Genomic DNA, 13,609 nt, shown 5'->3' on the forward strand with positions numbered 1-13,609 from the left:
TTGGTATTAGAGTGATGCTTGCCTCATAGAATGAGTTTGAAAGTATACCCTCTTCTTCTATTGTTTGGAAAACTTTAAGGAGAATGGGTATTAGGTCTTCACTAAATGTATGATAAAATTCAGGAGTGAAGCCACCTGGTCGAGGAGTTATGTTCTTAGGTAGTTTTTTGATTACCAGTTCAATTTTATTGCTGGTAATTGGTCTGTTCAGATTTTCTGTTCCTTCCTGAGTCAGCTTTCGAAGGTTGTATTTTTCTAGAAAGTTGCCCCTTTCTTCTAGGTTATCCAGTTCATTAGCATGTAATTTTTCATAGTATTCTCTCATAATTCTTTGCATTTCTGTGGTGTCCATAGTAATTTTTCCTTTCTTATTTCTGATTCTGTTTATGTGCATAGACTCTTTTTCCTGATAAGTTTGCCTAGGGGTGTATCTATTTTGTTTATTTTCTTGAAGAATCAGCTCTTGCTTGCATTGATTCTTTCTATTGTTTTATTCTTTTGATTTTATTTATTTCTGCTCTAATCTTTATTATGTCCCTCCTTCTACTGACTTTGGCCTCATTTGTTCTTCTTTTTCTAGTTTCATTAATTGTGAGTTTAGACTGCTCATATGGGATTATTCTTCTTTCCTGAGGTAGGCCTGCATTGCAATATACTTCTCTGTTAGCACAGCTTTTGCTGCATCCCACAGATTTTGCAGTATGGAATTACTGTTGTCATTTGTCTCCATATAATGCTTGATCTCTGCTTTTTTTATTTGGTCATTGATCCATTGGTTATTTAGGAGCATCTTGTGAAGCCTCTATGTGTTTGTGGGATTTTTCATTTTCTTCGGATATTTTATTTCTAGTTTCATGCCTTTGTGGTCTGAGAAACTGATTAGTATAATTTCAGTCTTTTTGAATTTACCAGGGCTCTTTTTGTGGCCTAGTATATGATCTATTCTTGAATATGTTCCAGGTGCACTTGAGAAGAATATGTATTCTGCTGCCTTTGGGTTTAGAATTCTGTAGATGTCTGTTAGGTTAATCTGTTCTAATGTGTTGTTCAGTGCCTCTGACTCCTTACTTACTTTCTGTGTGGTTGATCAGTCCTTTGGAGTAAGTGGAGTGTTAAGTCTCCTAAGAAGTCTGCATTGCAGTCTATTTCCCCTTTTTATTCTGTTAGTAATTGTTTCACATGTCAGTGCTCCTGTGTTGGATGCATTTATAATGATTATATCTTCTGTTGGATTGATCCCTTTATCATTATGTAATGTCCTTCTTTGTCTATTGTGACCTTCTTTGTTTTGAAGTCTATTTTGTCTGATACAAGTACTGCAACTCCTGCTTTTTTCTTCCTATTAGTTGCATGAAATATCTTTTTCCATCCCTTCACTTTTAGTCTTTGTATATCTTTGGGTTTAAAGTGAGTCTCTTGTAGGCAGCATATAGATGGGTGTTTTTTTTTTTATTCATTCAGTGACTCTACATCTTTTGATTGGTGGATTCAGACCATTTACATTTATGGTGATTATCGATAGGTATGTACTTATTGCCATTGCGGGCTTTAGATTCCTGGTTACCAAAGGTTTATGGTTAACTTCCTTATTATCTAAGAATCTAACTTACTAACTTAGTGAGCTATTATAAACACAATCTAAAGGTTCTTTTTCTCTCCTCCATTCTTTATATATTAGGTAGCATATTCTGTACTCTTTGTCTATCCCTTGATTGACTGTGGGGGTAGCTGATTCAATTTTGCATTTGCTTAGTAATTAACTGTTCTACTTTCTTTACTGTAGTTTCATTACCTCTGGTGACAGCTACTAAACCTTAGGAACACTTCCATCTATAGTAGTCCCTCCAAAACACACTGTAAAGATGGTTTATGGGAGGTAAATTCTCTCAGCTTTTGCTTATCTGGAAATTGTTTAACCCCTCCTTCAAATTTAAATGATAATCTTGATGGATAAAGTATTCTTGTTTCAAGGCCCTTCTGCTTCATTTCATTACATGTATCATGCCACTCCCTTCTGGCCTGTAAGGTTTCTACTGAGAGGCCTGTCTGATGATAGCTCCATTGTATGTGATCTTATTTTTCTCTCTAACTGTTTTTAGTAGTCTCTCCTTCTCCTTGATCTTTGCCATTTTAATTATTATATGTCTTGGTGTTGTCTTCCTTGGGTCCCTTGTGTTGGGAGATCTGTGCACCTCCATGGCCTGAGAGAGTATCTCCTTCCCCAGATTGGGAACATTTCAAGCATTTACCTCCTCAAAGACACTTTCTATCCCTTTTTCTCTTTCTTCTTCTTCTGGTACCCCTATGATATGAATATTATTCCATTTGGATTGGTCACACTTTTGTCTCAATATTCTTTCATTCTTAGAGATCTTTTTTTCTCTCTGTGCCTCAGCTTCTTTGTATTCCTCTTCTCTAATTTCTATTTCATTCATCGTCTCCTCCACCATGTCTAATCTGCTTTTAAAACCTTCCATTGTATGTTTCACTTCTGATACTGTGTTCTGTAATGATTGGATCTCCAACTGGAATTCATTCCTGAGTTCTCAAATACTTTTGTGTACCTCCATGAGCATGTTTATGATTTTTTTTTTGAAATCTCTTTCAGGAAGATTCATGAGATCGGTTTCATTTGACTCTTTTTCTGGAGTATGTAGGATTTTGCTTTGAACCAGGTTCCTTTGATGTTTCATACTTGTATGTGGTGCTCTCTAGTGCCCAGAAGCTCTACTCTCTGGAACTCTTCAGCCCCTGGAGCAATTTTGCAGGTCACAGGAGAGCTGTGTTGGTGCCTGGGGGGAGGAAAAAGCTGTTTCCTGCTTCCCGGCTGCTATGCCTGTGTCCACTGCCAGAACCAGAGGGCTGAGCACACAGGTATAAGCCTCTATGGTTTGAGTTTACAGCTACTGTAGGGGGGTCTTCCCTCTGGCTTGCCTGACACCAGAGCAGGGTTTGCTGGTTGCAAGCCAACTGCGGGCTGGCTGGGAGGAAGGCACAGCAGGCTGCGTATCACTGAGGGGGCCCTTGGAGCTGTGTAGCCAGCCAGGGAGATGGAGTGCCTGTGGCTCCTGAAAGTTCCCAACCTGCTCGGCCAAGTGAGCCCAGACAATTTTGTCTACCTGTCCTTTCTCCTGAGCAGTAAGCTCTGTGCAATCCTTGCCCCTTTAGCAGCCCTCTCCCTATTAGGAAGTCTTTCAGACTGTCTGCCTTTCTTTTGTCCCAGTGCAGCCAGATATGGATCCTTGCTTTCCACAAGCAGCTGGAATCTCAGTCTCTCCAGGTATTCTGCCTGTCTCAGCTTTCCATCCCCACAAATCATGAGAGCACATGCAATGTAGGTTTGTGCTCCCAGAGCAGATTTCCAGAGCTAGGTGTTCAGCAGTCCCAGGCCTCCACTCCCTCCCTGCTCCATTTCTTTTCCTCCTGCTGGTGAGCTGGGGTGAGAGAAGGGCTTGGTTCCCACTAGGTCATGGCTTTAGTATGTTACCCTGTTCTGTGAGGTTTATTATTTTCTCCAGGTGTATGCAGTCTGATGCAGCCTTCTTTCCTGTTGCTCTTTCAGGATTAGTTGTGTTAATTATATTTTCGCATTATGTGTGGTTTTAGGAGGAGGCCTCTATTTTACCTCTCATGCCACCATCTTTAATCCTTCTCCCTGTTAGGTATTTTTTCACTTTAACTTGTCCTGCTAGTATGGAAAATTTAATTCTTGACCCAAGTTTAGCTTACTTTTTCTCCAATATGATATTGCAATTTATAATTAGGTTTTCACTCAGATTCAAGCTCATCCAGAAATCCATGAGTCTTAGCTATTTTGTAGTTTTCCTTTTCTCAGCATTCTCACACTCCCTGTTTCTTCCTTCTGTTTTGTCTCATACAGATGCTGACATCATAAAGGTCTTGGGGCTTGTGGTGGTTTATCATCACCAGCTCATATTTAGGGGTTTTAGAGTTTATAAGGAAATCTTGTCACCTAGGTTTGTTGTAAATGTGCACGGATTTGGGGGTTTGCAATTTAATTGCTCTGTTCTTAATATGGGGGTTTGGAAAGATAAAAAATATCTTCTGCCAGCTTCTCTGCCATGCCATCTGCCCAGTATCTTTACATTTACCATAAAGGTGGGATAGTGGTGGATGTTCCTACTTATTAACTATATAAATATATAACAATTATCTTGGAAGATGACAAACAACAATAGATATTGCTATTAAGAGAAACATGACAAAGCACAAAATGAATCCTTTTTCAATGAAGATCTATGTACAGTCAAGGTAACATTGTTTTCATTATAATTCATCTTGCAGCATTTACCATATGATGACAAGGATAATTCTCACATATGGACATAATTTATCCTCTTTTATCAATTGTATGTTCATAGAGTGTAGTGGTTCTAATGTCATCATCATATTGACCTCCAGTACTCAGGAAAAGTGTACTAATGCAGCTCAGTAAATGTTTGTTGAGTGAATGAATGTACTAATGAATGCATAAATTGATTAAAATTCTTTTTCTTTGATTAATAGTAAACTCACATGTCTTTGGGCAGATTATCTATACATCTTGGAGTTATCTTGTATGACAGTCCAAAACCACTTCAGTGAAATATCTGCTTTATTGATATATGAACTACTATTTTCTCTGAGTGCTGATTCCCAAACAATACAATAAGTGTTATGTTACATAGAAAAACTAAGAGCAGATAGAACTTAGAGTACTCTGTTTTCTTCCTCGAGGCAAGTAGAGAACAAGATTGAGTTTGGAATTAGGTTGTGGAAGTGGGCTCCTTTCCAGATATGCCTGTGTCAGATCTTCAAAATGCAGCTTTATTATTCTGTTTAAAGTGAGTTCTTACCCTATGAAATACACACCTAATGATGCATATATAAATGTTACCATTACTGGCTAAGTTAATTTTGCATTATTTAAAGTTTCACTTATTTTAATTAATTTTTTATTGAAATATAGTTGATCTACAGTATTATTGGTTTTAAATATGAAACACAGTGATTCAACAGTTATACATATTATTAAATCCTCACCCCACCTAGTGCAATTACTACCTGTCAGCATAGAATGATATTACAGAACCATTGACTATATTATCCATGCTGCACTTTCATCCCGGTGAACCAGCTTATATTATGATTGAGATTATTGTGCCCCTTTAGATTAACCACTTATTCCTTATGAGAATAGAAGGATGACTGTTAGTGGTGTCATTAATTGAAAAAAAAATAATTAGCTTATAACTATTCTTATACTCATTGGGCAGATTTTTAAAAAGGCACTGGGGCTCCTGGGGAGAGAAAGAAGATGCCTGTTGTAGGAGGGATATGGGATATAATTGAACACATATGTCATAATGGAAGAACTTCAGGCAATTTGGAGCCAAAGAATATGGCAACCAGAAGGAACCTCAGAACTCATTTGTTAAAAACATTCACAGCTCATATTTTGAGGCCCACAATGCTTAAAAAATTAAGTCAAAATTTCATACAGAAGCAGAACTGAAGTTAGAATCTGGATCTCCTATTCAATATTCTTTCTCCTTCATTCCTGAATTTGTCCCATACCAAGTATGTTTTGATTAACTTTCTTCTGGTCTAGATTATTAATGCCTGAAAACCAGACAAACAATATTCTAGAAAAAAATTTCTACAGGAGCCAGATAACAGAAAATATTATAAAGTCCACTGAGCTTAAGAAGATTGTTCCATAATTGAGATGTGGCATGATATGGACTGGTGCCATCTATGCTTCCCACTTTGTACTAAACAACTCAACATCTCTCTGAAATGTCTAATTCTAGATGGAAAATTCTATTAATTATGATTCTCAAATGGCATCACTTACAATCATCTTTATCATGCTTACCTTCAAAATACGATATATAATTCTATCACCCCTGAGTCCAATATGGACCCAAACAGCAGTAGTAGGTTACAGTTCATATGCATTTTTTCTTCGTTTTTGTCACTTCACTTTAAAGATGTTTTATGTACGTAGCACAAGGTTCATGCATTCTGAAATCTAAAACCTGAAAAGACATACACTTTCAGCTTCAAAATGTTTATCATTCCACTCATAAAGATCATATCTATTTGGCCTACATGTGACCACTTAAAAAAGTGCTGTCTTAATGGAGAATGCTTTTTTTTAAAAATCTTGACTGAAATTTTAGAATATACAACACAGCTAAAATATTATTCTCTATTTTAAGGTACGTTATTAAACCTGATAATTCATACTATTAAAATATTGCACAAGTGAAATGATCTATGGCTCATCATGGCTTTATTTATTTTTCTTAGCACAATCTTAAAATGTTTAATTCATCACTATTTTAGATTTAACCATATTGTTTTTTATAGCTCAGAAGGAAAGATAAATATACCTTTCTTATAAAGATTAACATAGAGAGTTCCCATATTTCTTTCATCTGTCTTTTGTTGGTCTTTTCCTTTTAAAATTACCTGCTTTTTCTAAAATTCAAATAGTACAAAAAAATAAGGTGAACATTACAATGTACTCTATTGTCATTCTCCAAATTTTCAGCCTATAAATAATCACAAATAATATTCTTATAGGTATCACTAAAATGTTGTAAGCATACGCAAACAGGTATGTCATTTCCCTACAAATGGGTTCCTACTATATACATCAATCTGTAACTTGACAAATCTACCTGTCTCTATTTTGAGGATATCTGTCTTGGAATGACCTCATTTTTTTCAATAACAGGCATACTTTAAACTCTAATTTAACTGAAAATAAATTTAAGCTGCTGGAGATACTTACATCAGAAGAACAAAGTACTGAGAGTAGTATATGAGCAATCTGAAGTTTCAATTTAGTTAACCATACTTTCCATATTGGAAAGTTATGACTGGATTTGCAATAATGATGTTAAATGATATCACTTTGAATTATCACAAACACTAATGTCAAACTCTCTCTTCCTCAAATCTAAATTGATGTTTCATATTGTATCTGTGTTTCTTTTTGAAAAATTGAGTTTCTTCAGATATTAACATCTTCACTAAAAACTGAGACCCAGGAAATGGTTTAGGACAACAGAAATGGAGCTCATAAGAACATAGGGGACAGTGGAATTGATGAAAGAGGACCCAGTGAAGAACACTTTCAACTTTTAGAGCTGTGGGATAATCTGTGAGATCCTATTACTATATTTGCCATGAAAGAAGAGGAGGTAAGTGAAAGTTATATTAGTACATTTTGGCATTAGTTGGACTAACTGGTATATGCTCAAGCACTCTTTTCACTTATATTGTGAGAAGAATTTTCCAATGGCTAGAAACCCTACCATCTACTTAGTGGTTGGCATGATGGAAATGCTGTACTTCTTTATGGAGATTAACCAATTCTGAAAAACAATAAATGAACTGTGAAGAGTTTCATGGGCAGGAACTCACCACTCTCATTCAAAAAGCTATCCCATATTTTTAGAGTTTTTCTTTTCACATAAAAACCTAATAATGCCATTTTTGTAAATGCTTGTTTTCATGTCATTCAGCTAAAGAAAGCTCACCAGGTTAAATTGGAAAATTAAGGAAAAGCATATTTTCTCATCATATAGATGTCCACAGATCGCCCAATTTCATTTAGAGTATTTTTAGTGTATGTAAAAATGAACTCTGGGCCATTGTTTTTAAAAAGATAGAACATTCCAGAAATCCCCTGGTACAGATCATGTTATTAACCAATTGGTACAATGTATTCAAGAGACATGGGATTATTTGTATGAAAACTTACAGCCAAAGAATTTATGGCAATAATATAAACTCATGAATGTCCTGTTCTGCCGGTGGGGACTTCTCGGCAGTAGCTGGATGACTGATGATGTGGCAGAGTGTGATAACAAGGAGAGCTGCTTCCATAAAAATGAAATCATAACAAGCTAAAGAATAAATCCTCCATAAGAAGTCTCTTAAAGTGACGATTTAGTTTACTTGTTTTCTTCTAAGGGGATTCCATCATCTACTTTTTCCACCCAATGTACAAATCAAGTTTACAATATTTCTGGTCCTAGATCTTCAAATACTATAAGCAAGATAATTTTACAAATGTATTATTTTAAAGTAAACCTCTTTACAAAGTAATAATATAAATTGAAGACAAATGTACTAAATATGGGGGTCTGGGACTAGTATACTCAAGGAAAGCATTTTCAGATACAATTATGCATCATTAGTCATGGAAGAGTCAATGTTTCTTGAATTTACTGCAAAGTCTGGTGATTCTACATTATTAGTCCAGGGGATCCCAGGGTATGGAATGTTTAACCTTTAAGTTATGAGTAAAAAAAAATCTCTTCATGAAATCAAACATCCTATGAACAGAAAACTAGGAAATATTACATACATAGAGGATAATTCTAACTTTTGCTAATACACTGAAGAGCTCAGATTACCTATGAAGAAAGAATAATTAAGTATGTCCTAGAAGATGTGAGTTCTAGTAATAGGTTCTTCACAATTAACAAAGTGAATCCCATCTCTTCAAGTATGTTCAACTTAAGGTTAATTTACAGTTTAATACTGAAGAGGCTAATACAAATACTTTCTTTATAACTGTCCAAATATTCTTGGCTAGGGTGAGAATTAAAATTTTATCTGAGCTTAATTATGATGCAATAACTACTAAGACTTGAAGAAAGCATGTGATGCTGCCTAAGCCAAGGGAAAAAAAAGGGTTTCTGGCACTAGACGCTGGAGTGCCAGTAAAGGTGCCAACTTCCAAATAGAGAGTGGAGGTGGTCTTTGACACCCATATCAGCAATATGAATCTATTCATTTTTCTAGTTTTTAAAAATTCCCATTATTTGGATACTCTGCAATAGCTGTTATAAATACTGTACAAAACTTACTCCTTGATCCTCAAAGATGTTAAAAATATATACATCACTATACATTAATATTAACTTTTCATTTTAGACCATTTCTCAGCATTCTCACTAAATTGAAGTGCTATCCTATTCAAAGCAATTGAATTTTACTACACCATGTTAGTTTGACATTTGCATGCATGTGTGAATTTGTTTTTTAACTCAGTGTGCATATTAAGCAGGGTGACCATATTCTAGGTTGTCAGGTTTCTAATTGTTGTCCTGTTATATTTAGTAAGAGTATCCCTTTCATTCTCAAACACCTTTGGATGATCAAATCATGTGGGCCCCTGGTGTGTATACATAGATATTTTTTGTTCCTTTAGTTTACCTGGTTTCTCACTTCAGAATTCAAGAAACTTGCTTATAAGGCTGAAGTCTCTGTTATACACTTAAAACACTCACTGAAAACAACAGAGTCCTTTAAGCCATGATAGAATGCATTAGCCATTCCATGTTAATTATGATAGTATTGCTGCTGCAGGTAAAAAATCTAACTGAAAATATGATGCTAAATTACATAGGGGAGTCAGGTGTACAAACTACCAGGTAATCTCTCTCTCACATACACACACACACACACACACACACACACACACACACACACACACACACATATACACACCACAGTTATGAGAAGAGAAACTGCTCCCTTCTCCAAGCACCAACTCTGACAAGGTTAATTTAAGTAAAAAGAGATTTCTAAAGAAATGTTCCATTGAAATGAATCACACATTAGACCAGTGAGCCTTAGAAATAATTTGTTCCTATATTATTTATAAGAAAAGTAAAAAAATAATTTGGGATTTTCCTTATGCACCAGTCAAAGCTTCTGAACACAGAATGTTTGTGGTACATTGTCCATGTACAGTGGGTGCTCAATGTATAATGAATCAATGAATGAATGAATGAGTGAAAATGCTGAGTAGGGGTAACATTTTTATTCTATATCTCCATTTCAAACTTATTTTTCCCAACAGAAAATAATACTGTAAAAGGTAGATCAGTTCCATATTTCTTCATTATAATTTAAAGCATATAACCATTTTACTTTGGACTTACTGTATATTAATCTTAAAGTAAGAATGCTTGAGAATGCATTACAGAATATAGGAGGAAAAAAATACTTGACTGCTTACAGCCAAATACTATCTTAAATATAAAAATTGTTAAAAGATGAAAAAATATGTATAAAGGCTATTTTATTTTTTCCGATGTTTTATTTTTGCATTTAAATTAATAAAGTATTGTCTTCTATTCTCAGAATTTGCTTGTAACTAGCCCTTTAGAATCACTTTAAAAGCTAACCTATTTCAGAAGAGGTATGTTAATACCAGTGACGTGTCAACTTACTTACTTAATCTGCCTTTCAAGCATATAAAAGAACCCCTTAATTTGCCATGAGAATCCAGACTGTGTAGCCAGTACTCTATTTTTTTCTTTTAATGGCAAGTAATAAATGCAAATTATAAGCATGCCAATGCATGCTTAAAATTGTATCTCTGATTTCCCTATACTGCACCAGTGAATGGAGAATCACCTCTTATAGTCAAGTGTTACAAATAGGCTAACCTGAAATAGTAGGGTTTAAATTACCTGGTAAGTATTTATTATATTTGAGTGGGAGGAAAAGTGCAGTTGTACCCATTCTCTATGGCCTTTATCTTCATGGATTAGAGCTAAGATAGATTTGGATACATGATCAGTTTGTACTAAAGCTAGGCTGCCCCTTTCCAGTAAACTGAGCTTTACTATGAGATAGGGGATATCAGCTCTTATGTGGTTTGTGAAGTCTGTCTTGAAATTTTTCACTTTTGCTTTAGTTATTTTTTGGTCTAGAGTGTTGGTTTATTTTCATGCTTAATTTTTCTGTGTTTACCAGCTGAAAGGTTTGATTTATAATGAAATATTTGCAAGCAGTATGCACAGTACCAAAGGTTGTACCAGGTGGCTGCCAGAGACTGAATGCAAAATGTTCAAGGATAAAATAAGCCTTTTGGAGGATAGTTGTTGCCATGGAAATGGAAGTTAACTAGGAAATATGTTTTCATAATGATAATGCTTTGAATTTATGTATAGTTCCTTTTCTTAGAATGTTTAGAGCACTTAACCTCTCCCTCTATTTCCTGATATTTGTCACATTTCAGGTAGTTTTTACAAAACTAGGATAGACAAAAGAAAAATGCTCTAAATTTACTATTTCTCAGATATCAACAAGAGCCACCAGCCTCAGGGTCCAGGGAACTATCAGGTGTGGCACATAAATTGGTATGTGGATTCAGACTTTTTCCATTTACAAATCTAACTCTTGCAGCTAAGATAAAATTAGAAATGCTAGTCTAAGCACGGTTGTGTTGGGTCAGTAATGATGAAAGGTTTCCTAAAAACGCCCAGATGCCTGAATAGCAGAAAAATGCCGATTGCATATACACTCAGACTTCACCAATGGGGCCCTCAGTCTCCCTATTGACTTTCCTGGTAATTTTTTTTGTTCCCAACTCCAAAAGGAGAAGCCTTCTTTTAATGTCTCACACATGTGTGCATCAAGACTATATGAATAATTTCAAGAAACAAAACTCATACCATAGCCAAATTCCCCAGAAACCATGAACCCATAAAGAACAATCATTGCAGCCAAAAGAAAATCCATCTCACCTCAAAATTAACTATTATTTCTTTGTTCATTTTTTCATTGTGCCAGAGAATAAATAGTTCATGAAATGAAAACTATATATAAATTTTTCTATTTAGTACTTAGAAAAGATAATGAAAACCTTGAGAGGGAAGGGAAATCATATAAATATTTTTTAAAAAAAAAAATGCTTTGGAAAACGACATAGAACTATTTTTTTAAAAAGACAGTTAATAATGCCTCTTAAAACCTCTGAGCAAAAGGCAATGCTCTTGCAAACCCATCCCCTGAGATGGAAAAGGTTAAAGTAATTTTACAGGAGCACACTAAGAGGTTCATGGTAAGATGAAGGAGAAGCAGGCATCTGCCCCCAAGCCTGCTTTCCAGCACAGTCAGATTCACTCCCAGGAGTACAGGGAAAAGCACCTGACCATTATCTGTTTTCCCAAACAGCTTTCTTACACTATTATGTACTTTTTTCATAGTTGGAATGAAAGATATTTTCTACCAAGGACAACTCTGCTTATAATTAACCTTTAGGACTTACATTTTTCAACTCTAGGGATAAAGTTAATGTTAAAAATCTTTTGTTATAGGATCACAGGAATATAAAAGCTGGAGTGAATTCCCCTCTAGCCAATCTGAATGTAAGAAGTCACTGCTTGCTTTCTTTTGGGGCAAGAAAGTGCACTATTGCCATGACCCAAAGGTTTTCTGTTTTATTTGAATTTCTCTAGGTAATTCTGTACTTGATCCATGTTGGCAATATAGATAGAATGACTGGGAATACAGGGCTTAAGTTTACTAGCAATAGGCCTATAAAATGTGAAGTGTGCATTTTTTTTGGTATTGTAAACCATCTTTGCAAAAATTACATTCAAAATGATGATTCTCTTTGATGTGACATTCTTTTAAAATTACCTCATCTTATTATACTAATTTAGTTACACAGATTCTGTTTTTATATTACCAGACTACAACCAATTGAAATTTAAAATAGAGTAATAAAATGGAACCTTAAATTTAAGGAATGTCTGAAAATACTATTGGAGCAAGCCAAAGCTTATAAAATAGAAAGGCTTGGGCAGACTGATCTTCAGGGAGAAATACTGACTGAAAAGTTAAGTGCACTGTTCTTTCTACTGCAGGAGTCAGAGCACTGGCGTCCAAAGGAAAAATATGCCCCACCTGCTTCCTTTATTTGTAAATAAAGTATCTCTGGAAAAAAGTCACATTCATGTGTTCACATTTTGTCCATGGCTGCCTTCATCTCTACAAAGGCAGTGTTGAATAATCCCAACAGAGACCTTATGGGACACAAAGCTGACAAATTTTGATATCTTACTTTTTACAAAATAAGTTTGCCAACCCTTGCTCTAGAGAAGTTTTCCTCAAGAGAGTACAACTCCAACCTGCTGACCATCTATTGACCAGCCCCCATTACAGGCCATGGGTGCTAAATGCCCAGTGCCAGAGAATCCCACAAAATGAAGAACCATCTTCCTCAGAAAGAAACAGGCAGCTCTTGCAGAGAATTCTTGCCATTGTCATTAAGAAATCTGCATTAATGTGGGAAAAAGTAGACATGCACAAACCATGTGAACATATAAAAAGCAGATGAGGCAATAAACAACAGAAGATGAAGTGTGTGTGTGTGTGTGTGTGTGTGTGTGTGTGTGTGTGTGTGCATGCTTGTGCATCTTGGCATTGCAAAACTGATATGAATCAAAGCCATGAGAAGTTCCCAAGAGGGATGTTTAAAATGTTTCTTGTTTTTAACTCAAGTGTAACCTACATCAGAAAGTACATAAATTTTAAGTACATACATGAATTCTTATAACATATAAGCACCACTCAGATGTAGACGATTACCACACACCAGAGTCCTCTCTAGTGCTCCCTTCCAATCATCCCTCAACTTGCCAAGGCAAATACTATTTTGATTTATATCATGTAATAGCCTCTAAGATGGCCCCTTTTGATCCCTGCCTCCCGATATGCCTACCATTGTAGACACCTACCACATTGTACCAGCGTTGCTTTGTGCAGTCAACAGCACATAGCATAC

At 35.5% G+C, this 13,609-nt stretch overlaps 1 long non-coding RNA gene across 2 annotated transcripts in view; it reads right to left on the reverse strand.

Annotated features, from left to right (window-relative positions):
* Positions 1–13,609, reverse strand: part of LOC118972909 (uncharacterized) — a 319,039-nt gene that overhangs the window by 88,733 nt on the left and 216,697 nt on the right. Inside the window, exon 1 of one of the 2 annotated variants that reach the window (XR_012132834.1) lies at positions 5,879–6,037. The exons of the other annotated variant lie outside the window; for it this stretch is intronic. This is a non-coding gene — a long non-coding RNA (uncharacterized lncRNA). Of the gene's footprint in view, positions 1–5,878; positions 6,038–13,609 lie in introns of those variants that run through there. 2 annotated transcript variants of the gene reach the window in all.

This window comes from Manis javanica, chromosome 6 (genome assembly GCF_040802235.1).
Source record: "Manis javanica isolate MJ-LG chromosome 6, MJ_LKY, whole genome shotgun sequence".
Lineage (NCBI taxonomy): Eukaryota > Metazoa > Chordata > Mammalia > Pholidota > Manidae > Manis > Manis javanica.